Below are 26,175 nucleotides of genomic sequence, written 5' to 3'. Positions count from 1 at the left end.
CCCTGGCCGGCCTCCCCTCCGCCAAACGGACGGCCGAGCTCCTCCTGGACCATGTCGTCCGGCTTCACGGATTCCCCAAGGACATAGTCTCCGATCGGGGGCCGCAGTTCACCGCCAGGTTCTGGAAGGCCTTCTGCCGCCTGATTGGAGCGTCTCCCAGTCTCTCGTCCGGCTATCACCCTCAGACCAATGGGCAGGTTGAACGGACCAATCAACAGTTGGGGCGCTTCTTACGGTGCTTCGTCTCCGCCCAACCGTCGCTATGGCCTCGTTACCTGGTGTGGGCTGAGTTGTCTCATAACCTTCACATCTCTTCCGCCACCGGTCTCTCGCCCTTTGAGGTCTGTCATGGATTTCAACCTCCTATCTTCAGCCATCAGGAAGCGGAGGTCGACGTGCCGGCTGCTGAACGGATGGTCCGCCGCTGTCGCCAGGCCTGGATCAAGGCGCGGGCTGCCATTTCCCGGGCCAACGCTCTGTACACCCGGCAGCATCGTCGCCGCCACCGCCCGGGTCACCCCTTCCGGCCGGGGGACCGCGTCTGGCTCTCCACTAAGCACCTACGGCTGCGCGGTGAGTCCAAGAAGCTCGCTCCCCGGTTCGTCGGCCCGTATGAAGTCACCGCCCGGCTCAACCCCGTGGCTTACCGTCTCCGGCTTCCGCCCGCCATGAAGGTCCATCCGGTTTTCCACGTCTCGCAGCTTAAGCGGCACGTCGCTTCCCCACTGGCGCCCCCCTCCCGGGCCCCGCCCCCGCCCAGGATCGTCGATGGGGGTCCTGTCTACGCTGTCCGTCGGATCTTGGACTCCCGTCCCCGGGGCCGGGGGGTCCAGTATTTGGTGGACTGGGCTGGCTACGGCCCTGATGAGCGCTCCTGGGTGCCGTCCCGCTTCATCTTGGATCCTTCCCTCATCTCGGATTTCCGTCGCCGCCGTCCTGGCCCGTCGGGTGCCGGTCCTCGGGGGGGGGGTCCTGTCAGCCGGTGATCGGCTGTGATCAGCTGATCACGGGGCCGGGGTTAAAAGAGAGACGCCACCCACCTGTTCGCCGCTCAGACATCAGTATCTTCGTGTCAGGAGCTCCGAAACTCTGCCGACGTCAGTCTCCGCCTGATTCAGCAACTGTGAGTTACAATCCCTTTCAATCCTTTTTCTCTTCCCGGCTCCGCTCGCTCGCTGTCTGTAACGACCGTTCCGAAGCCACGCTTCGTGCACTGGTCATTACTAGAATAACTGCGTGTCTGCTCCAAACCCACCGCTAGCCTTCGCCGCGCTTGGGTCTAGCCAGCACGCCACACGGGCACGCCGAATTACTGCGTGTAATCCGCCCGGCCGTGACAGATATCAAGGACAGAGTCAGCATTTCTCAGTTGATCAATTATACGCTTAAGTGTGGGAAGTGACACCAGCTCAAACTGATGAAAAGTCGATGGGCATCCTGAGGTAGGGGGAGGGCTCCTCACTAAGGGATGTAAGGCTTTTAAAGATCTAATTTTATCCGTGAAGTAATTTAAAAATTGTTCACAGAGAGTTGAGGGGGCCGCCCACAGCACCTCGGGACAAGGATTTACCACTGAATTAAAGATTTTAAATAACATTCAGGGGTTGTGAGCATTGGTAGCAATAATGTCCAATAGAAGAGTTGCTTTAGCCATTTTAGCAGCATTTTGAAATTCCGAGCGGCTCAAACGTAGTATGTCAAAGGAAACTTGGAGCCTGTCTTTCTTCCATCTCCTCTCGGCTCGACAGCAAGCACGATGTAAGGCACATATAGTGTCATTTAACCAAATTTGAGAGTGACTTCTGGGACATTTCACCTTAACAGGGACAACGGCCTCAAGAATATGAGAGCATGTAGATATCAGAGAATTAGCATAATCATCAGTCGTAAGAGATATAGAACAGTCAATTACAGATTCTGCAGAGTAAGCAAAGGCTGCAGAGAAGTTAACCATGGTATCGGGGTTGATTATGCGCAACAGGCATCGGGGACCATCAGAGTGAAGCTTTAATTTGCATAGATCAACTTCAAACAAAACTGGGAAATGGTCAGAAATGCCAATATTGTCAATGTTCTTAATACAAACATCCAGGCCACACGAAAGAACCAAATCAAGAGTATGGCCTTTATAATGGGTAGGTTCGTTTACCCACTGAAACAGGCTAAAAGAGTCAATAAGAGCGAGAAAATCCTTGGCTAATGGATCATCCTTGCAGCAGATATGAATGTTAAAATCACCAATAATAAGAGCACAGCCATAGCTTAAGAGGAGAGATCCTAAAAGAACAGCAAAGTCAGCAATAAAAGTCTTATTGTATTTCGGTGGTCGGTAGACCACCTAGCAGGTGTCCAGCCAGTTCCAAAACTTGAACTTCAAAACTGGGGTAGGTAGGGGATGGCAGATGCCGCACATTAAGTTTATGTTTAATAACCGAGGCTAGACCTCCACCTTTACCAGTGGGTCTGGGTGAACTAAAAAAGACACAGTAGCTCAGAGAAGGATAGCGACTCACCAGGGCGAATCCAGGTCTCTGTCAGAAACAACGCGTCCAGCCCAGAGGTGAGGAAAAAATCATTCTGAATGAAAGTCTTATTCACCAGCGACCTCACGTTTAGCAGTGCCATCTGGGTCAAGGGCGCCGTGTTTTTATTTGGAACGCGGCTCAATCGGCTTAGGTTGCTGCAGTGTACGCCACCTCGAAAAGTCCTTATCCAGGTCCGGCTAGGCAGGCAGGCCACAGGGAAGGCAGAGTTAACCTGTTGTCCGACGGGTCGGATCCATCGATGGGTGACCGATCTAACAGAGAATCGGTCCTGGGAAGTGGGAGGATGTAGCAGGATATCCATAGTAGCATGTAGATTAGCCACAGCCCATGCTTTGAGGTTAGCCTTAAAACATACACGAATACCACTCCGTTTACCCCGCTTCCTGATGCATTTCTTGTACGGGAAGGGTAGAGGCAAGACGTGTATGCTGGTGGAAAAATCCATCCAGGGCGAAGTAGCATCACCTATATTCCAACATGGTTCCGGTCCATAGTGGTGAAAAGATCGAAGATTCAAAAGTGTTTGCCGATCGTAGGTAATTAGTGCATTGCCACTTGGAGAGCAGATCAGGAGGATAAGGAAAATTAAACAGAGATCAAAAAGGAGGGGTTGAAAGCAGAGTCGAAAGCAGAGTCGAAGACGGCCAGCCATACACACCAACGCCATCCTTTTTTCTTTCTAGACTGCAAAAAAATAAATAAAAATGTCCAAACCCTGGATGTTCACTGGTGTAATAGGGGGTGGCTTCTTGCTGAAGTAAATCACCAGCTCCTTTGTCTTGCTGGCATTGATGTGAAGATGGTTCTGTTCACATCAGCTGATGAAGTCACTGAGCACCCCCCTGTATTCCAGTTTATTTCCCTCTGACCGCGATGGCGGTGTCGTCTGAGAACTTCTGGAGATGACAAGTGTCCATGTTATGATGCAGCAGGTAGATGACATCCATACCAATGGTAGGCAAACTGCAGTGGGCCTAGATGTCTCCCAACTAGTGGGTGAAGGTGGTGGAGTATGATCGTCTCCATGGTCTTCATCAGGTGTGAAGTCAGTGCAAAAGGTCTGAAGTGGTTTGGCTCCTTGGGGTCAGTTGTCTTTGGGACCGGTACCACGCATGAGGTCTTCCACAGAATGGGGACCCTCTCCAAACTTAGACTGAGGTTAAAGATGTATGTGATAGCCTCACAGAGTTGACCTGCACAGTCCCTCAGTAGTCTGGAGCTGATTCCATCCGAACCTGTGGCCCTCCTGGTTTTCATCTCCTTCAGCTGACTAAGAAGTTAAGTTTTATGTTATAAGCTGTCTGAGGTTTTTCACTGTCATCCAAAATCTGCTTACTTACCCAATTGTTCTAGAAAAAACTGGATAAATTAAATATATCAGCTTGAATTAGCTCAGATCTGCAAATAAGATATTGTTCATGTCAAGTCATTCAGTTTGAGCTGAGGTTGACCAAAAAAAACATTACATAAGCTGTTACTTTATTTATAGGGAAAATTAAATCAGATTTCAAAATGGCGCCTGTGTGTGTGGCTCACCATCAGCTGTTACCTGTTTTGATTCTACTAACCCTGTTTATATCTGTTTTTCTCAACAATGTCTGCTCTTTTTGTGTATGATTTCCAATCAATATTAAATGTCCAAGCCACTGTTGATGAGCAGTATCATATGGCCCCAGGAGGCGAGGATTACCGAGTCCCACCTGTGGTAGAAACTGTACCACTGTTTCTCCGCTGTTATCCACCTAGCCTTCCCCTCAGGAAGAAATGCTAGAGAGGGCGAGGAAAACGGAGTGGAATACTGGTAAAACTCAGAAACTGCTTCGCTACTTACATGGCAGTATTCCCGTTAACTAATCCTCATGCTCTTCTAAAGAACTTTGCCTCGGACAGCAAGTTCATCTCCTGGCGTTCCCTGGAATCAGAACCTCGTTGGATTGCACTAGTAACTCCACTTCAAGATATCCAGCATCCACAGTGTCCTTCCCCACATTAGATTAGATTAGATAGAGATTAGATAAAACTTTATTAATCCCTCAGGTGGGTTCGTCCGGGAAATTCGTTTTTCCAATAGCACAGCACCGACAGAAGTTACAGAATGTGAGCAGAAATATACCATATATACACATATTTTATATATTTGCAGGGGTGAAGTGGATTACTAGAATCTTCGCGCTCTACGTCGATCATCCAAGCCAGCTGTGAACACTACTGGCCCTGGTTAACGCCAGGTTGTTGGCTAACAAAACCTTCATCCTGAATGACTTTTTCACCGCTTGTAATTTAGACTTTCTCCTGGTGACTGAAACTTGGCTCAACTTGGGTGAGTGCAGATTGCTACTACCTCAGTTCACCCCGAATTGCAGATCAGGGTGGAGGATTAGCCACTGTTTATAAAAACTGCTTCAACTGTCGTCAGTTAACAGCAGACACCTACGACAGCTTTGAACTGCAATTATTTGAAATTTGTTTGTCTACTCCAGTGCTATGTGCGCTAGTGTATCAAAGGAGCTTGCAAAGAAAAGCGTCTGGACTTCTTTAAGTTACTTGAAGACGTTTCACCTCTCATCCAAGAAGCTTCTTCAGTTCTAAGGTCAAATGGTGGAGAGTCCCAGATATAAACCTAGTGCGAGTAACCCCCCACAGAGGGACAAAAGGACCCCTGATGATCCTCTAATCGCCTGAGCCAAGGTGTGAGACTGGGTGTGGGTCCCAATCAGCCAGAGTCCAGAAGTCCAGTTAAAGAAGTCCAGACGCTTTTCTTTGCAAGCTCCTTTGACTACGATGACCTGGATGACTGAGAACCTTCACAGACATACGCTAGTGTATCAACCTCTGAAATATAATAAGGTCTTCATACAAGACTTTTCTGAATTCTTGACAAGAATTTTACCAAGCTATAACAGTGTTTTAATTGTGGGGGGTTTTAACATTCACGTTTGCTGCCCAAACACTCCGCCGGCAAATGACTTTTTAAATCTGATAGACTTTTTTAATCTTGTTCAGTCAGTCAATGGCCCACTACATGAATGTGTTCATACTTTGGATTTGGTACTACAGTATCTTGTGGCCTGTCACGTCTTGACATTGAAATCTGTAGTATTAATTTTTCTGACCACATGCCTGTAGTATTTGAGTTTCCTCTCTTTGGTCAGTCCATCAAATCAGATGTGCCTAAATACAGGCACGACAACAACTTAACTGGTTTTTATTTCCTAGCAAGGGAAGGCTGGTCGGAACCAGGCTCTTGGAGCTGAATTCTCCTCACCTGTTTCCCAGCCAACTTCTTTTTTTTTTTTTTTTTGGCCTGTCCCGTTTGGCTCTTTTGCCATCAGAATTGTTGTCTAAAGGCAAAGAAAGATGCCCAACGGATTTACTTTACCAAACTGACCATCCCAGCCTTGCCGTAATGGTCCATTTGATTCACCTTTTATTGTTTATTTTATTTTCACTTACTGAATACGGGACAGACTTGACTGGGGGAAAGAAGGGGAGAAAGAAAGAGGGAAAGAGAAACAGCTGAGAAGAGGGACGGGGGAGAAGGGCAAAAGACAAAAACCAACAGAACGGGCAGAGAAAAAAAATGCATATATCAATCACCTGGATCACCTGCTGAGAAAGAAAAAAGAAAGCAAGCAGAAGAGAACAAGTGTAATAGAATAAACAACATCACAATGATATATGGGAATATGACAGTAAATACTAAATATTAAACATTATTGTGCAGCACATAAGATCAACAGAACACAGTGTGCTTTGAGGTAGGAGCCAAAAAGGGTGTAGTTTGTGGGTGTGATCACCTGTGTGTACACCTGTGAGCATGGACGCGCTTGTTTTTTGTTTTTTTAAAAGGTTCCTTCATGTAATAATCTGCTAGAGGGTGTGGGGGGGCCACAGCCCCGTCCTCCAGGGCGTGAAGCAGGTGTGGAGGAGATCAAAACTCCAGACATCCAGAGGCCCCCAGAACACAAGAGACCAAGGAAGACCAACAGAGGGGCAGCCGCGCCACTGTCCCAGAAAGAGCTGAGGAGAGTCCCAGATGAGGGCTCACTCAGCAGCCGCGGAGCAGAAGCCAGGGGGAGTTGCAGTGACGCGCCCGTGAGCTCCGCCGGCAGCCAGCTGCGCCTGAGTGACCGTGCCCCAGGCCGAGAGGCCGGGGGCACCCCACCTCCGAAGTGGCCCGAGCGAGCCCCAGGCTCCAGGCCCCGATAAGCGGCCGCCAAGGAGTGAGCCGGTGTGTACCTGGACGCCCATCCCCGGACACAAAGAACCACCAACGCACCGATGTCTGAGGGGGTCCGCCACTGGCAGGGGAAGTGGTGGTGGGGGGAGATAGGCCTCCAAACCTTGGAGGGCCTGAGATGTCCCCAGAGAGGTGACGCCTGACACCCAACCTGACATATAGACACAGACATACAGGCACACACAGATACAAACATCCATTCCCACCCTCATGCTCTCATATGCACTTACTCCACACTCAACCAACGTGGAGACAGACATAAAGAGACGTTGTACACACGATCACACTCCCCAAGCGTACTCTACAAACCGGGTCTAGGTGCCCTCGCCCCTGGAGGGGGGAACTGCACCCAGACCCAGGTGGTGTTTCCCTTTTCCCTGCGGTGGGGGGAGGCAGACCGCCCCGACTCCGCAGCAGCAGGAAGGCTCCACACTCCAGACCGCAGTCAGACGGCCAACTCCTCCTCCTAGCCCCCCTGCTCCAGCAGGTCGCAGAGAACGGGGGTGAGAGAAGACTCCAAACCTCCCTCCACCCGCTCATTGTAATGTTGATGCATGTGTGTTCTAAGGTGCATTTAAAACCCAGGAGGGCATGGAGCTACCTGCCAGAGAGCAGCAGGTAAGCGCATGGTCCCTCCTGCTAGCCCTCAATGTCTACGTGTATTTAAAATTGAGAGGTGGGCAACGATGCCAGGGGTGGGGTGTACACCCTGATGGTACTTTGGACTCCGTGTATCGTGCCCACCCCCAAGATCCTATATGTATGTGTAATGAGAGTGTGAGTAATGTGAATGTCTAAGTTGTGGGATAAAATTGAGGCAGAGGCAGCCAGAAGGGGACAGAGGGGGGGTAGCCTCCTCTGCACCCTGGTGACATACCCCTACTCCAAGGCCCTGCATGTGTGGGTGGTTGTGGTGGAGCGGGAAGAGGGAGGCAGCTGGAGATGGGGAGGGAAGGAAGGGAGGGGCAAGTGACCCCTCTCTGGGGCCAGCTCCCCCGCTGACCCCAGTAGGCACCCCCATACTCCGCGACCCGCCAGGGAAAGGGGGCCCAGGCCCATCCAGACCGGGCCCAGTGCAGCAGCGCCGCCCGGCCCCACAGAGCCCGGGACAGTCCACCCAACCCCACCACAGAGAAAACTGCACCCACCCCACCATCCACTCATCTTCCAGACTACATAAGACAATAAACACCCAGGCTGAGATCTTCCTCCACCTCTCCTGTATCTCCCCCTCCTGCAGAGGGAGCTCCTGAGGAGAGGAAAGCTCCTGCAAGATGTGACAATCTCCCCCACCAGTTGAAGAGCCCCCCAGGTGGCTCGACGCACCGGCGGCACCCTGCTCCAGGGCTGGGCCCCCATGCACCCACCCGCCCACAACCCCGGCAACACACCAACCAGGACCCAAGCCCCCGAGGCCCAGTCCGGGTCCCAGCCCAGAGACGGAGCGCCCCCAGAACCTCACGCCCATCCCGGACCCACCCAGGGCCAGCCAGGCTACCAGGTCAGTAACCCACGTCCGTCAGCACAGACCCTCCCCTAGCCCCGCTGCACGCAGCCGCGAGGAAACAGTCACCGGAGAGCCAACAGAGCCCCTAACCGGACATGACCGCTACCCCGGGTTGAGCCCCCCAAGGAAGATGCCTCCGGGGAACCCCCCGACGCCCTAAGCCTGTCCCTACCCCCACACCAATCACAACAGTGAAGGCGGGACCAAACTATGACCCCCCACCCCCACTAGGTGATGGAGCTGATCAAAGGAGCCCAGAGCAATTGATCTGATGTGGTGGCAGAGGCTGTATCAAGACTAATGTAATCTAATAGATAATTTCTATATTGGTTAGAATTAAGATTATTTTTATTTTTCCAGTTCATGAGGACTGTTTTCTTGGCTATGCATAGGGCAGTGAAAACCATATGGGCGATATTCTTTTCTGAAGTGACATTATCTAAGCTGCCCAACAAACACACTAAGGGGGAAGTTGGAATGTTACATTTCAGACACTTCGATAAGTCTTCACATATCTCGCGCCAAAACTTCTGAACTGGTGGACAGAACCAAAGAGCGTGGATATAATTGTCCGGTGAATTGGTTTGGCAGTGTGAGCAGTTGTTGGTAGACGTAAAGCCCATCTTGAACATCCGATGACCTGTATAGTGTACTCTATGTAATATTTTGTATTGAATTAATTGAAGACTGGGATTTCTAATTAGATGAAAGGTTTTTAAGCAAATCTGAGACCAGAAGTTTAGGTCTAAGTTAACTGATAAATCCGCTTCCCATTTTGCAATAGGAAGTGATATTGATTCATCCGTTTTAGAAAGCATTCTGTATATTTTGGATAGTAATTTGGGGGGTTTAAGAGTAAGAAATTGAACCACACTTGGTGGTGTTTGTAGTTCAACTTGACCCGGTTTAAATTTCTTTTTTACTATGGATTTAATTTGTTGATATTCTAAAAATCTTTTCTTGTTGATCCCATATTGTGTAACTAGTCCGTCAAATGAAATAAATTCTGTTCCTTCTAGTATATGTTCTAAATATTTGATTCCTTTATCACTCCAATCTGAAAAGTTTATCATATTATTGTTTTGTAATATGTCAGGGTTGTTCCAGATAGGTGTACGTTTGCATGGGATTAATGAAGACGCCGTCAATTTTAGAAACTCCCACCATGCTGTCAGAGAAGAGCTGATGTTGATGCTTTTAAAGCATTCATGTCGTTGGATGTTTGAGCTGATAAATGGTAGGTCTGAGATCTCTAGATTATTGCAGAGTGCTTGTTCTACATCTAGCCAAGGTTCATCTAAGAGGGTGTGTTTTAGCCATCCTGAGATAAACTGAAGCCTGTTGGCTAAGAAGTAGTGCTGAAAGTTAGGCAGTTCTAGTCCTCCTTTATCCTTGGTCTTTTGTAGTGTTTTTAAGCTTATACGTGGGGTTTTATTTTTCCAAAGGAATTTGGACATACATGAATCTAGAGATCTGAACCAATCTTGTGGCGGTTTAGTTGGGATCATTGAGCCAACTTCAAAGAAACAGCCTTCCCTGCAGCCTTTTATTCAGTGAATACAAACACCACCCACTGTAACACCCATATGGTCACAAAAGGTTAAAACACTGTGTGTGTGTGTGTCTGTACACATGACTTCCTGCCACACAATATATGCTTACAACTGTTTAACTACATTTCCTAGTTTGTCATGATCCTGGGTCTTTTGACCCAGCGTTTTAAGTTTGAGTTTATTTTGTTCATTAGGTTATCTAAGTTCATTTGGTTATTAGACTCCTTGTGTTTTCTTCCCTTGTATTTAAGTTTCCCCTCAACCTTCGTGTTTCATGCTGCGTGTCTTATGTTATCAAGTTTGTATTATCATGTCTGTCTCATGTTTCCTGTTTTATTTTGAAGGAGTCGTGTGTTCTTTGTTCATTGTATTTAGTTTCACTTCCCTTGTCCTGTCATTAGGCTCATGTCAGTCAGCTGTTCCTCCATGTGTTCCCACTTCCCCTAATCACCTGCTGTGTATTTAAGTCCTCTGTTTTCAGTGTGTGATTGTCAGGTCGTCTGTTGTCCACGCCATGTTTCCTATGCCATACCATGCTTCCAAGTTTCTTGTCTAAGTTTTTCTTATTGTTTGTTTAGATTCCCCAGTTTAGGTTTGTGTTAATTTTGCTTCAGTTTGCCTTGCCCTTTGTTTGTACCTTTTCTACCAGCCATATTAAACGGCTCGCCTTTTGTTAACATTTCAAGTTCTGTTCCCTGTTCCCTGTTCCTTGGAGTCTGCGTTTTGGGTCCTTTTCTCAATTCATACAGTCTGCCCTCGCCAGACTGTGACATAGTTATCCAAAGGTCATCTCCCCACACTTGTATAAGGCTTAACTTTAATGGTTCACCATATGCAAGCATAGGCGAGCCCCTAAATGGCCGGGAGTGGACATCCTTCACAAGATAAGGAAACCAGAATCACACATGGAATGTGCCTGCAGTTAAACACTTACAGCTAATTACCTCCTCCAGCATCATAGATGAGGAACAGAAGAATATCTAACCATGCAGTTTAAGGCAAGGTTTACAAACTTAAGTACAACAATGACAACATTTAACAATTTACTCTGACAACACCAACTATAACCTTATGCGACTTAGACACCGACTACTGTGAGCAAGAGCCATATAGTGTTGTCATACACCGAACAGAACGGAATTGGTGAGTTTGAACTTTTAAGTGACTGTTTGTGATGCTAGCAGCTGACGCTAATTGGCTGCTGCCGGTCCAAACAATTTGAAGGATTGTTTTGAGTTGACTGATATTTGTTGGATAACAAATGTTTTGAAGGTATACAATCTGTATATTGCAGTCGTAGTGTTTTAATTAAATCTATCTAAATATATTGTTTATTTATTTATATATAATTTTTATATATATGAATTATGTACACAGGAACAAGAATAACTCTATTTAGCTCAACTGGCTGACATTTTCATATTCTTGTGATTTGTTATTGGCTCTGTTTATTTAATGCAGGCCAGGTGACCCTTTTTGGATATGAAAAAGGATGGCGAGCCAACGAACGGCTAGGAACAGGAATTGTTCTGCATTGAAGCTTCCACTTCCATTGGTCTGGTAGGAAGTTATCAAAGACGATGCTCTGTCCTTTTCTCTGAAATCATTTTTCAATTACACTGATTTCTACAATCATACACACCATTCCCCCGTTTATGGACAATAGTGCTTGGACATCTCTCATGGACACTCAGATAAAATTCATGGACTTTTCCCTCTTCAGCGTGGACCTGTGTTTTTGATGCTGATGTGTGTTATTTATGGGGGAACATTTTTTTTAAATTTGAGAATCTATATTGCTTGATATAAGCTACAGGATTATTTAGTTGTCTTTGTGCACCTTAATTGGGTTTTTGATTGACTAAACCGCTGCAGCAGGAATGATTATTTAAGTTTTTCTTTTTCTTTCTTTGTTATTTTCCTTTGTTTTTTGTTGAAATGCATGGTAAAAGCAAAAGCATTTTGTGTTGTGTGTATTTATTAATTACTGACAATCAGCTCCAGTAGCCATTCTTAAATCTTCTGATTAACAATAGCCCAATATTCTGCTTAATACCTGATGTGTATTAATTCATTAGCGCTTTATCAGTGTTACACAAGTCTGTAGAAAAGCGGAACAAAAGTGGAAAAAGCCCGATTACAGGTATCGTTTGAGACTCTCAGAGAATCCTTGTCAAATTACCAGAAAGCCGTTAAAGCAGCAAAAACAGAAGAATTTTTCTAAGATTGTGTCCAATAATCAAATCAAATCACTTTTATTGTCACATCACATGTGCAGGCACACTGGCACAGCACATGCGAGTGAAATTCTTGTGTGCGAGCCCCACAAGCAACAGAGATGTGCAAACACAACAACACAAACGAGCAAAATACAAGAATGGCCAACCTGAAACTAATAAATATATGTACAATATATATTAGTGTATGCATTTCTGGATGTGTATACTAAATATTTTCCTGTGTGTGTGTGTGTGTGTGTGTGTGTGTGTGTGTGTGTGTGTGTATACACATTTTTACAAATTAAATAGTAAAAAAAAAATAATAATAATAAAATATATAAAATATACAGAGTTGAATATGTGCAAAACAAGTGGCATTTATATACAGTGTGGAGTGCATAATGTTGAAGTTCCAGTAGTGAAGCTGAGGTGTCTATGACGTGTTCAGCAGTCTGATGGCCTGATGGAAAAAGCTGTCTCTCAGTCTGCTGGTACGGGACCGGATGCTGCAGAACCTCTTTCCTGATGGAAGCAGTCTGAACAGTCATCATGAACCTCGTATTTTATTTGGCATTATAAATTCAGTTCTTAATCCACCCACTATCGATCCGTTAGCAAATATAACAATGCGAAAATCTTCTGAAATTCTTTGTTAACAAAATTGTTGACATCCCACATTAGTCTTCCTACTATTGACCCTACTATTTACTCTCCAACGTTTGCCGTTTTTGATCATTTTCAGCCAGTGTCCTTTTCATTACTTAATGAAATAGTTAATAACTTGAAACCTTCAAAATGTTCCTTGGATATGGGGTGGTTGTAGCTCAGGAGGTAGAGCAGGTCATCTGCTGATTTGAAAGGTTGGTAGTTTGATTCCTGGCTTCCCCAGTCTGCATGCCAAATATCCTTGGGCAAGATACTAACCCCCACTTGCTCTCTGATGCATCCATTGGAGTATGAATGTGTATGAGTGTATGTTAGTTAAAGCACTGACAAAGCATAGAGTGCTGGTGTGTATGGGTGAATGCGGTGTATTGTGTAGAGCGCTTTCAGTACTCCAGGAGAGTAGAAAAGCGCTATATAAGAATCAGTCCATTTACCATAGCATTCCACCTAGATTGCTGAAAGATGTGTTTGACACTGTTGGTATATGTTTGCTTTCCATTGTAAATAGCAGTCTTTAGTCTGGCTCTGTTCCCTTTGACTTTAAACATGCAGTGGTAGAACCTATCCTTAAAAAGCAGAACCTGGACCCAACAGTTCTATCAAATTAAAGACCAATCTGCAGATTTGCCTTTTCTGTCAAAGTTCTGTAGAAAGTTGTCCTCCTTCAGCTCCAGACCTTTTTAGATAATCACAGCATCGGTGAAATATTCCAGTCTGGTTTTAAAATGCATCATAACACTGAAAATGCTCTTTTAAAAGTTTCTAATGACCTCTTAACTTTTATAGACTCGGGAGATTCCGCCATTTTAATATTACTGGATGTCAGTGCTGCTTTTGATACAGTGGATCATAGGATTCTTATCTCTCAGCTGGAACAATATGCCAGTATTAAAGGGACTGGATTGCAATGGTTTAAATCTTACCTATCTAATCAATCCTTCTCTGTTAGTTTCAGAGACACACTATCCCCAAGGATCTCACTCTTTTCTGGGGTCCCTCGGGGAACTATTCTTGGCCCATTACTCTTCTCAATTTACATGCTTCCTATGTCGCGCTGACCTAGTAGGTGTGGCTGTTACTCGTCTCTTCCTCCTCTTGCCCACTACCTGCTCTGTGCTGCTGCTTGCGCGTGGCCGCTGATTAGACCTTGTGCAATCTACAACTAAGCACGGCCTGGTGCGCACCGCTCCGCCAGGTGAGCTAAATTAAAGCAATCATGGGCTGGCATGCCTAGTAGACCTTAAAATGCATGCAGCAGTCATTTGACCCAGGTGCGACATACTGAGAGGACAGCAAACAAAGCACAATCCGCTTTCCACTGTGAGGAAGACTTTGAGCTAGACGGGCTATCGGTAAGCTCTTGGACTCATATTTGCTGCTTATATGCTTGGGATTTATGGAAATGTATTTATACTTTGGGAAATAGTTACTGCATTTAAGTGTCTTAAAGATGGCAGAAAGTTTTTTTTTAGAAGTTTTGGTTTGAGTCTGGCTTTTTTTTTTTTTTTTTTTTTTTTTTTTTTTTTTTTTTTTTTACTGCACACAGTGTGTTGTAGTGATGGGCTTTTCGGCTCTTTTGGCTCGACTAACTAAAGGGAGTTTTGTTTTGTTGCTTTAATGAATTTATTATTAACAACAATTAAATTATGCACAAAAGGAATTACTAATGTAAAAACAAGTGGTTTTATTTATGTTTACATATAAATATTTACGGTGGCCCCTCGAGACAAAGCACGTACAAACTCCAAAACACATTTGTAGCGTTAACTGAACTTCCAAAACAGAGCTACCTAGATCGCTTAAATTACACAATTGAAAGCATGTGTATTTTATACACAAGCACTCATATATTCAAATTTAAAAAAAAAAAAAAAATTGTTCGTTTACCTGTTACTACCACACACCAGATCCGGTCGTTGGTACTTCCTGGCTTGTGTAGCCACTAGGTAACAAAAGTTCAACACTGCGCCCTAGCATCCTGGAGCACTTCTGTCTTGTTTTGTACGCGCTTTGTCTCTAGGGGCCACCGTAAATATACTTTTATTTATTCACTCCACATAAAATGTAATAAATCATATAATACAAAAACAAACTATTCACGGTTCAACTTTTAACTATTTAAATTTTCAGCTTTTTTCCTTTTAAACAAATTTAAAGTGAAACAACACAAAACACTGCAAACCACAATGCAATTAAATATAAATTAAAATATGAAAACAAAAAGAAGATGCACATTCTCTGTCATATGGGCCTGCATGAATAAACCTTCTGAATCCTTTATTATCCACAGCTGAAAATAGTTGTGGATGATTACTATACCTTTCTAATGAGACGTTGTTGTCCCTGGCTCTTTCTCTCTCTCTCTCTCTCTCTCCCCCCTCTGGCTCTGTTCCTGTGCTGAGTGTAACTACCGCTCCTCTGCCCAGCGTAAAGCACAAGGCTCGCGTGCGGAGTGAAGCGGAAAAAAAGTGCGAGAGAGAGGGGGGGAAACAAAAACAAAAATCGAGCCCGCTTGCGTCGTTCACTTCAAAGAGTCGGCTCTAAGAGCTGTTTCGTTCGGGACCGACACATAGTGTGTTGTATAGTAGGTTTGGATTCACACTGATACTAACAGGCATAAACAGAGAAAAGCATTTTCTCAGGAATGTGGCCATGATCATAAATCAGGTGCTGCTGTTATGCAATCTATAACCAGATAAACTAGTTAGCTATTAATTATCACATTTCTTTCTTTAGTAGGTATGTCAGTGATGGGGGAAGATTTATACCAACTAGGGGAGACCGGGGATAGTTGTAACATTTTTGACATTTCTGTCTGTAAATTGAAGCTCTTTTAAGGTAGTGGATTCAAAATGTAATGCAAAGTATTTACATGTCTCTGCTATTAAATAATGCAGCTATTTTCTCTGCAGCACAATTACCCATTGCATGGTATGGTCTCAAACACAAAGAGTGAAATGTTACAATTAACCCCATAGTCTGGGTTAGTTGTAACATATCCCGGGGTGAAATGTAACACAATGAAATAAGGGTACTAACAAAATATTAACATGTAATCTTTGTTTATTCAACACATGAATGCACTTAGAGCCATTTATGTAGCTGTGTGTGTGTGTGTGTGTGTGTGTGTGTGACAGAATGCAGAAATCTAGCTTTTGAACATATTCCAACCCCCCAAAAAAGACAAATTCTGGAATTTTCTGCAACTGAATATTTCATTAATTTTGATTGGTCTTCCTTGAGTTTGGCCTCATTGGCTCAGTGGGCATTATAACCTACAACTCTTGCACCAATTTTGAACATAACAATGAAGCTGAAAAAATGTAGTTGTTCACCAGCATCGCAATTCCATTACTTTTTATCATGGCTTACCTTGGTGTGGTTTGCAAAGTGCTTCAGAAAGATGAGGAAATCTGTTCCTTGCACCCATCCTGACTTATTTCCACTACCAGTACTTCCTACTGGTCCATCTCTGACACAGTGTTCTGCATAATGTATGTGTGGGAACACAAACAGTGGAGGAATTGTGTTGCCAATGGCATTAACCGCATATACAAATGCGACCAGTGAACCTCTCTCTGCTGATGTCGTTGCCCCAACTTGTTTAATATAAGTTAAAGTAATAGTGTGGTAAGTTGTAACATACATTATTGTTACAACTAACCCAGACTGTTGCTGTTACAACTGACCCAGACTCCTATAGCCATGAACTAGCTAACATTACAGCCAACGGCTAAAACATTAGCACTAAAGACATAAGATAAGATAACCTTTATTAGTCCCACACGTGGGAAATTTGTTTTGTCACAGCAGGAAGTGGACAGTGCAAAAGTTATGAGGCAAAAATTAGAATACAATAAGAATAAATACAGTACACAACTGTACAGAATAGAATAGAATAAAATACTATATACAGTAGAATAAAATAAAATAAATATACAATAAGATAAAAATAGAATACAAATACAAATACTATATACAACTGAGTAAAAATACGATGACAGAAAGGATTATTGCACTTAGTATTATTGCATATGTATGGATGTGTGTGCTTGATCAGTTAGTCTTTATTATGGAGTCTGACAGCAGTGGGGAGGAAAGACCTGCGAAATCTCTCCGTCCCACACCGTGGGTGCCGCAGTCTCCCACTGAAGGAGCTGCTCAGTGCTGTCACAGTCTGCTGCATGGGGTGGGAGATGTTGTCCATCAGGGATGACAGCTTAGCCGCCGTTCTCCTGTCACTCACCACCTCCACTGGGTCCAGAGGGCATCCTAGAACAGAGCTGGCCCTTCGGATCACCCTGTTCAGTCTCTTCCTGTCCCCAGCAGAGATGCTGCCGCCCCAGCAGACCACGCCATAAAAGATAGCAGAAGCCACAACAGAGTCATAGAAGGTCTTCAGGAGTGGGCCCTCCACTCCAAACGACCTGAGTCTCCGCAGCAGGTACAGCCTGCTCTGCCCTTTCCTGTAGAGGGCGTCTGAGTTATGAGTCCAGTCCAGTCTGTTGTTCAGATGAACACCAAGGTACCTGTAGCTGTCCACAGCCTCAATGTCCATACCTTGGATGTTCAGTGGTTGCAGTGGAGAATGCTTGTGCTGTGTGCCTACACAGAATATATCCCCATAGACATACAAATAACATAATTCAAGTTTGATGAGTTTAACTGCAAAGCAGATAATGCTATTAGAAATTGAAATAAAGTAGAAAAACGTACTTTTTGGCATACAAATTACTTTTTTTCGTGTTAAATTGTCTGTGTTTGACAAAATGTGCTGATTTTTCACATGTGATAGCAGAGCTGAATTGGGCATGCACAGGATGAGTCACATCATTTGAAACTTAGCCCTGATTGGAGAAATTGTAAGTGTTACAACTGACCCACGTTACAACTATCCCCGGTCTCCCCTACTTGGTTGGTGTTCAGCCATGGGCTTTTTTTTTTTTTTTTTTTTTTTTTGGGCCATGAAGGCTTTCCAGCTTTTTGTGATCTGCAGGAGTCTATGCTTGATGGTCAGTCCATAATTATAACAACACAGACTAGCAGTTACAGCTAATGGATTGTTTACTATACTGTAGCGCCAAAATTTTAATTCAGTAAACCTCTTTTCCAGTGTTTTTAAAAGCATGCATGTCACTCCACCTATCCAACGAAAAGGGCAAAGGGGCAATATTACATATACACTATATCTTTCAGTAATTTTGCAGTCATTTCAAACAGCTACACATTCAGTGTAAAGAAATCCTAAAGGAATCATCCTAATTAAAACATGGATAATCATCTGGTTTAAAGATGTTCATTTCAGTTAAGTGCAGAGTTAAACTGTATTACCTAAGCAACCATAGGATTTTTAAGCTCTTTTTATTATCGGGTCAAGTAAAGGTTACATATTAAAAAAGGTTAGCTAAAAGCTCACCAGAGACCGTTATGGTTTAAATACTAGTGTATGGATAAAGAACAATTGGGTCTTATTTGTGTCATCCTAGGATGGTATAATGTTCGTTTTTTTTAATGACAAAATGTATGTATGCTCACTGTCCTACCTCATGGCATTCTCTCTCTCCCTGTTTCCCGGACTGGGGTGGGGTGATATTAACATAAACACATCAGCAAATGCAGTTAGGGAGCCAGCCAACCAATGTTTTAGATTGGCATTATTTTTTGGTTTGGTCCAAATGCATACATACAGTCAATGTAAACCTAATTGAGGGCATTAATCTAAGTAAGACAGTGGTCACCAGTCTTTCACTACTTTTAACAACATACAGACAGAAGAGCCCATACAAACTATTTGGGCTACCAGAAGAGGTCATCATCATATCAACAACGATTATGTAATAATCACATCACCATATTGGTGATGGAGACTGTTGGGTGATTGGTATGGGCAGAACTTTGTGCCATCAGAAAATGAATTTGAATAAGTTAAATTCAAATTTGAATAGTTCAGCTTGAATCTGAATTGTAACTCGAATAAATGCTTTTTAAAACTGAATTTAAATTAGCCTAACTTGAAATTCAACATATTTGTTTGAAAATGATTGGCACCAGGTTGAAATTGAATTTTATATTTTGAAACTGAATAAATTTGCTTTGAAACTATATTTTATCCTTTAAAAATGTAGCTCTCAAATAATTTCAGTTTCACTTCTCACCATTCAGTTCTACAATTCAATTTCAGTTCAAAAATTCAGTTTTTTGGGACTTACATCCGGTTCCGGTTCCAGAGTAATCAAGCGCAGATTATTAGAACTCCCTTTTAACAGCGGACCGAAAGTGTTACTGACGGCAATCTACATCATCTTGAGCTGGAGCTGGATTAAGACCTCGGAAGTCCTTCGTCATGTCGAATGACCAGCGGATGAACTTTCAGGTTGGGAATAAATGTATTACATGTGTAAGAACAAGCATCTTGTTAACAAATGATTGCTGTACAGTAACCTTTGTGCTTATTGTAGCTGTTAGCTAAAAACACTAATTTAGCGTAGTTTATCCTGAATTCAGCTTTGACAAACAAATATGATTGACTGTTTCTAGTAGAATTCCAAAGTTGTCATTTTGTACCCTCTCAGAGCCCCGTGTGCTTGCAGAGACCCCTACAGTAAGGAATTGTGCAAAAGAATGTCCAAACTTTGTATTTTAAGTTTATTTATGTCTTACACAGTATCCCAACTCTTTAGCTAGCATAATAACTTTAGCTAAAGTGAATAGTTCACGGCTCGCAAAATTTCAAAATCCCTGGTAGCCCTTCGGGCAGACACTCTTTGTTATGGAACGGCTGTATGCAGGCAGGAAAAGGACCCAAAGTGCAGACTCCGGAGACAGACTGTCTGTGAAGGTTCTCAGTCATCCAGGTCATTGCAATCAAAGGAGCTTGCAAAGAAAGGCGTCTGGACTTCTTTAAGTTGCTTGAAGACGTTTCACCTCTCATCCGAGAAGCTTCTTCAGTTCTAAGGTCAAATGGTGGAGAGTCCCAGATTTAAACCTAGTGGGACAGACGTGAACTCAAAACAGCTTTAATGCTGAACTCCAAAGGGTAACAAAACTAGGAATACAAAATACACTTATGCAGAAAGCACACACAGCCAGATAAGGGTAGATCACAACACCGACAAACTGAAACACAGGGCTGAAATACACAGAGGGAGCAATCAGGGAATGGGCAACAGGAGGTAAACACAGCTGGGGCAAATCAGGCCTAACGAAACTGGGGAAGCAAAACCAGATACATTAACATAAGACAAGGATCTTCAAAATAAAACAGGAAACATAACACAGACTGAACTTACAGACACAGACTCACAGGCAGGCACTACAACAGAGGGAACAGAGACATGGGACCAGGACAGACACTGACTGGACACGGGGATATAGCAGAGAGGGGAGACAGCAACTAAGGATTGCACAGAGACATAAACCATAAGAAAGAACTCTAACAAAGAAACCAAAGACTAGAAATGATAAATGATATAATAACCTCAAAAACCCTGGGTCAACGACCCAGGCATCCTAACACTCTTCAGTTTTTGGTAGCCCAAAATAAATTTAAGTAGCCCAAAAAAAAAAAAAGTGGACAGTTTTTTTTGATTGGTGTTTTGTTTCTTTTACAATATTATACATTAAAGCATAATGCATGGGACATTTCCACTGAAATCACGGGCAAGAGGTAAGTGGAACCAAGATCTAGGACATTTGCTTTTTGAAGTTTGGCAAAATTTAGCAGTCTTTGCAATGGTGGTTCACTCTTTGCAACATAGTACACTGTTCTAAACAGATTTTTCAGGTTTATTTCAGGTATGTTTTTTGCAATTGGTGTTTGTTCTGGGAAAGATACTGCAGACTGAGCAATAATGCATTTCTTGCATTTCTCATGGGTTCTGATGGGACCTTTCTTAAAATTACTGGTCCCAGTAACAAAGGCGCTTGTCGACTCAGAAATCGAGGGAAACTCACGACACACCCGACAGAAGATTACGTTATTTAGCTCGCCATATTCCAGCCACAAATTCTTTTGTCCATGAAACTAAAAAAGCTGCGCTTTCTTTTTGCCTCATAGTCTGATTTGTCATAACTTTTCCGTTTTGTGGTAGGCTTCTCTTTGGCTGTCCCTTCTTCACCCTGACCTTTATTATTTGGCTCTGCAGAACTAAAATACCGGCGTAAATCCTGCTGCTTTTACACACGTACTTACATAACGGTTAGCGATTCTCTGCACAATCAACCTCTATCACATGTTTAACCTTCCTCTCGTGTTAGCTTTCTGTTATCATCTCTTATGTTAGCGGGTCGGTTTTGACCCGTGAATTAAATCAGCTATAAAATATACTAAAAACAATAAGTTATCATCCAATTTGTTTCTCATCTCTTGGTTACCTTGTTAGGCTTCCTTATCCATGAAAATGTTGGTTTTAATACTTTTGGTGTGGGCCTCTGGGTCTTTTTTTGTCACTATACCCCTCGATTTCAATTAAAAAAAAATTGTAAAATTAACCTCAAGAGAATCATATTAATAAATAAAAGGTTTCTGTGTTACCTGAGTATTACTGAGGGGTATAGGACACATCTCTTAAATAAATCTGTTTTATTGATTTTTTTTCATTTTAAGATTAATAACTAAAATGACATCGATGGTGTTACGGGTCAATTTCGACCCATAGACATTTACATCAAGAAAAGACAAAAAAAGTTTGTTTTTTTTTCAGCAGTAGACCTTTAATATAAACTGAAAAAAAGAAAAAGTCCTCTCCTCCTTTGTTTTGGTTATAGCCGTGGGTAATTGTGGGCTTTTTATCACTTCCCAATGATACAGCTTCACCTCAGTTTCCTTTGTGAAGTTCTTGTCCAAGGTCATATCTGGTATAAAATAAAATATCACAGCTGATATTGTGATCCTGCAGTCCAGTGGTCATATGGAGGACCACACATTTTCATTGTTTCTTCTCAGGGGTGCCACTCGCAGCTTTGACTGTGAAAATCTGTACATTCCAGGCATAGTTGGTTTTTGCATCACAGGCTTCCCAGATTTTTCTGCCGTTTTTCCCTTGCTTACTGGGTATATATTGCCGGAAGGGGCATTTTCCTCAAAAAGTGGACAAGACATTCATCCACTGTCACTGGCCCTGGGATGAACATCAGTGGAAGAAGCTGAACCCATCTCTCCCAGACATCCCTGATGGGAGCAAGTTTTTCAGACCTCGGTCTGGTCTCTCTGTTGTCAAATCTGAGGACTCTTGAATCAAAATGATATCAAATGTGTGAAGTGACATCGTTGCCCAGAAAATGTTTCTGCCTGTCGATGCATCCCATAGACGATCAGTGGCCTCATTGCAGCATCTGTACACTCCCGCAAGAACAATGAAAGCATCCAGGTATTCCTCATCATGTCACCATTGACTTTTTTTCCTTCATGGTTTATCATAGTAATGATGATTCTTTCTAGTGACAATGGCATAAATATCTCAAAACATCTCTTGATGTCACTGACTTTGGTCAGAGCAAACCTTGTGATTCCAGGGGTCATTTTGATGACATTTGCAGCAGCTGCCCTGCCATGTACATCATGAGGTACTGAGCTCCAAAAGATCTTACCATTTTTGGACTTGAATCTTTCAGCAGGAGTAGCTTCAGCACCAGCGACCTCCACCTCTGATCAGATGTGTCTGTGTCTTCTGGATGATAGTCCACATTGTCTTCCTCCTTAGAAACCTGCCCATCTGAATCGCTATGCTGCTCTGTGTCCTCTCCTTCATTTTCACCAAAAATATGATCCAGAACTTAGCTCACTGTGAATCTTCTCATTTTTTGTATGCTGCAAATTGTAAATGTGCACTCTGGAAGTCAAATGGCCACTCAAATAGTGAATTCACCTCACATGCCCGTGTTTATTTTGTTTTGTTTTTGTGCAGGTATACTGCAAAAAACATGCAAAATAAGAATCCCCTAAAGCTCATATGATTAGGAGAGGCGCTTGCTGTAAGTGTTTTAGCTGACAGTGCACTTATGATTTCAGTTTTGGCTTTAATTATTGCTTTATACTCATAATATTATACCTGGGTCGAAACCGACCCTAACAACACAAAGGTCATAATTTCAACTAGGGCATTTTATAATTTAGTGAAAATATTTTTTATTTTTTATTTTGTAGAAATAGAGGTTCCTGACAAAGTCAAAAAGCCTTGATACAATAAACAAATGTATGTGATTTTTTTTATGCATTTGAAATTTAAAATGGGTCGGTGCCGACCCTAACACGAGAGGAGGGTTAAGCTGCGAGAGATTTCACTTGTCACGTTTGAATAGTAAGCTAACAATTGATAAGACGATGCCAGAGGAATTGGTGCGCAACTAATCTGTCACTCACCAATCAGTACTGCCGCTCTCTATACAGAATTCGCGCGATCGCAAAGTGAAAGCAAAAAACAAGCGCAAATTCAAACGCGATTTCAATATGTCACATATTGACAGTGGCTCACCGATGCCAATGACATAATTACCCAGCTATATTTGCGAAAGAATGCAAAAGTATTGACACACAGTTTTCCTTTCTATGATAGCCCGACGGGAAGGGCTGAGATGGATTTTGGTAGCGCGACTGGAAACTATTGCTAGCCCGATGTCCCGGGGCTAGCGATTTTGCAAGCCTTGTAGTTAGTCTAGGAAGTTGCCTCCCCTATTTCAGTACTGAAGTAGTGAAGGTGTGTGGAGTCAGAATGACTACAGCAGAGCTGGCTGGACATGGCAGGCTGGAAGTATCAGGGTGCTAAAACATAGAACTGTAAATATAGCAAATTCAAACTGTGATCACAAAAAGTGTGTGGCATGAATCGTATCAGGTCTCTCAGAAAACTAATTTGGTTACACCTTCATTCTAACGTGGTCTTAGTTTGTTGCGACCTTGATCAGTTTTGTTTCGTGGTCTTATGTGTTTTATTTTATTCCCATTTAATTGGGTATTTTCGATTTGCTGTAATAATAAAGTTGACCTTGGGAGTTTTTAAACATGCATATTAATACAATGCATTACTATTACTATACATTTTGTTTAAGTGCTTTCAACAACACTCAAGTTTAAATGTAAAATGTTTAAATATTATCCCTGATAAGGATAAACAGGAAAGAATGGCTAGCTAGACATCATCATTATTAGTATTATTATTTTTGTTGTTGTTTGTATAGCCGTGGGACCAGTTTTCCTGTGCTTCACTCGTGTAAGTTAGTTTGAAAAGGAAAAAGAAAAATTTCCACGGGATGTGAAAAGAAGCAAACATAGATTTATTCCACAGCTTGCAAATCTTCTTACAGGAGTAATCAGGTTTGATTTATCCTCAACAAAATAGCCACACGGTAGGAAAACCATGTGTCTCTGATCTCCTCGGCTGCAGTGTCTTGCCCTACGCCGTACTAACCTTTTTCTCTCTCTTCCCCCTCCCGCACCCCATGCACTCATTTGCATAAATCCGTGATGCCGGGATTTTAACTATAAACCAAGCCTTTAAGGCAGACACATTCATGGTTTTACTTAACCAAGCCAACACAATATATGAACTATATTAACTTGGCTCCCACATACCGGCCCCTAATTGTGACTCTATTGCACAGTTACCAAATTAAAACTTGTGGAGCCAAAGTACACAAATGTTCTTCATTCACAACATAAACAAACTTCAGTCTCTGCTGGTTATTACTTCAGCCTGATTCCTGCAGAAGGCAAATCTTTGTAATGGGCCTGTCCAGCATACTCGTTTTGGTTTTGATCCTCACTTGTGGCACCACTCTTGTCTTGTCCGAGATGGTATGGATTACTTTCCCTGTAATCCAGGAGTTGTGTGGGGCTGTAAGATGTAGCACTACATCTTCACATTCTTTGACTTTACTAGCACACACCAGGTTACCTTTTACATCTGGGTCATCTGTAGTCAGGTCTTCAAATGGGTGCCCAATCTTTGGACATTCTTCCATGGGTTTGGTGAAAAGGTCCAGCCCCTGAAGCTGCAATTCAGATGCCCTTGAGCCCATGACGGTTCCCCGCATGGAACTTACCACAGCAACAAAGGCTCATGGGTTTTGTATAGTCTATTTATCATATGAGAGCTCATTTATAATGTCTATAATGTCAATACAAAAGCCTGGATTTTGTTTTTTCATCTTGATGGACTCTACAATCAATCATTAATGCCACCAAATGCATGAGTCATCACACTTTTCTAACTGTAACATCAGCCATAAACAGCGCCCTCATTAGTGATTAGTGATTGCACAGTATCATTAGCAGCTAGTACACTGTAAAAATGAGAAAACTGTTGTTTTTACAAAAAAGAATTGGCAGCTGTGGTTGCCAGAGAGTTTTTGTAAAAATACAGAAGCACAGTAGACAGCTATACAGACAAAATATGTTAATTGATTTACAGTGAATGAAATGCACATTAAAAACTGTTAAATCTACAAAAAAGACGTTAATTTCACACAACGATCTTGTACGTACATAGACTATTTCCTGCATTTTTTACATGTAATAATTGCTTATAGACCCTGTACGTGAGAAAATGCTAACTTCCTGTTTTAAGATTGGACGTAGGGTTTTACATTTCTGGTAGCTTTATTTTGCAGTCAATTACTACTGCGAAGGTGGACTCAATGTCCAAAATACGAAAATGGAAAGATTCCGTTAAGTTACAAAGAGCAGAGGGTGGGAACATTCACTATTGCTGTGTCATAAAAAAATCAAATGATCAATTTCTTTTTCTTTTTTTTTGATCTTTACCAGTTATTTTTATTCTAAGTTATTGTAATCAGGCCAGACTGGACTCGGGGACGGGAAAGGAAAAACAAGAAGAAAAGTTCAGGAGAAAGTTAACATAAGGAGAGGGAAAGAAAAAGGAGAAAAGAGAGAGAGAGAAAAGACAATGAAAATCTGCTTCATCACCTTTGTCTTTGGGTCCTTTTTTTTTTCCTCTTTTTCTTTTCCTGGATCACCTGTTGAGAAAGAAAAAAGAAAACAAGCAGAAGAACACTAGAGCAATATAATAAACAACATCACGATGATATATGGGAATATAACAGTAAATACTAAATGTTAAACATTATTGTGCAGCACGTAAGATCGACAGCGCACAGTGTGCTTTGAGGTAGGAGCCAAAAAGGGTGTAGTTTGTGGGTGTGATCACCTGTGTGTACACCTGTGAGCATGGACGCGCTTGTTTTTAAAAGGTTCCTTCATGTAAGGATCTGTTACAGGGTGTGGGGGGGCACAGCCCCGTCCTCCAGGGCATGAAGCAGGTATGGAGGAGATCAAAACTCCAGACATCCAGAGGCCCCCAGAACACAAGAGACCAAGGAAGACCAACAGAGGGGCAGCCGCGCCACTGTCCCAGAAAGAGCTGAGGAGAGTCCCAGATGAGGGCTCACTCAGCAGCCGCGGCGCAGAAGCCAGGGGGAGTTTGCAGTG

General features: G+C 43.0%; 1 protein-coding gene across 1 annotated transcript in view; it reads left to right on the top strand.

Moving 5' to 3' along the window:
* The window catches only part of LOC309698616 (uncharacterized protein), a gene marked incomplete at its 5' end in the record, with an annotated part of 156,808 nt that extends 142,327 nt beyond the window's left edge, over window positions 1-14,481 (top strand). The window contains one exon of the mRNA XM_082521181.1: window positions 14,207-14,481. The remainder of the gene's footprint in view (window positions 1-14,206) is intronic.
* Between the last annotated feature and the right edge of the window lie 11,694 nt (window positions 14,482-26,175).

Source organism: Aulonocara stuartgranti (assembly GCF_965226115.1).
Source record: "Aulonocara stuartgranti genome assembly, chromosome: 22".
Lineage (NCBI taxonomy): Eukaryota > Metazoa > Chordata > Actinopteri > Cichliformes > Cichlidae > Aulonocara > Aulonocara stuartgranti.
Note: the sequence above shows the minus strand (reverse complement) of the source record. Positions and strands in the feature narration are given on the sequence as shown.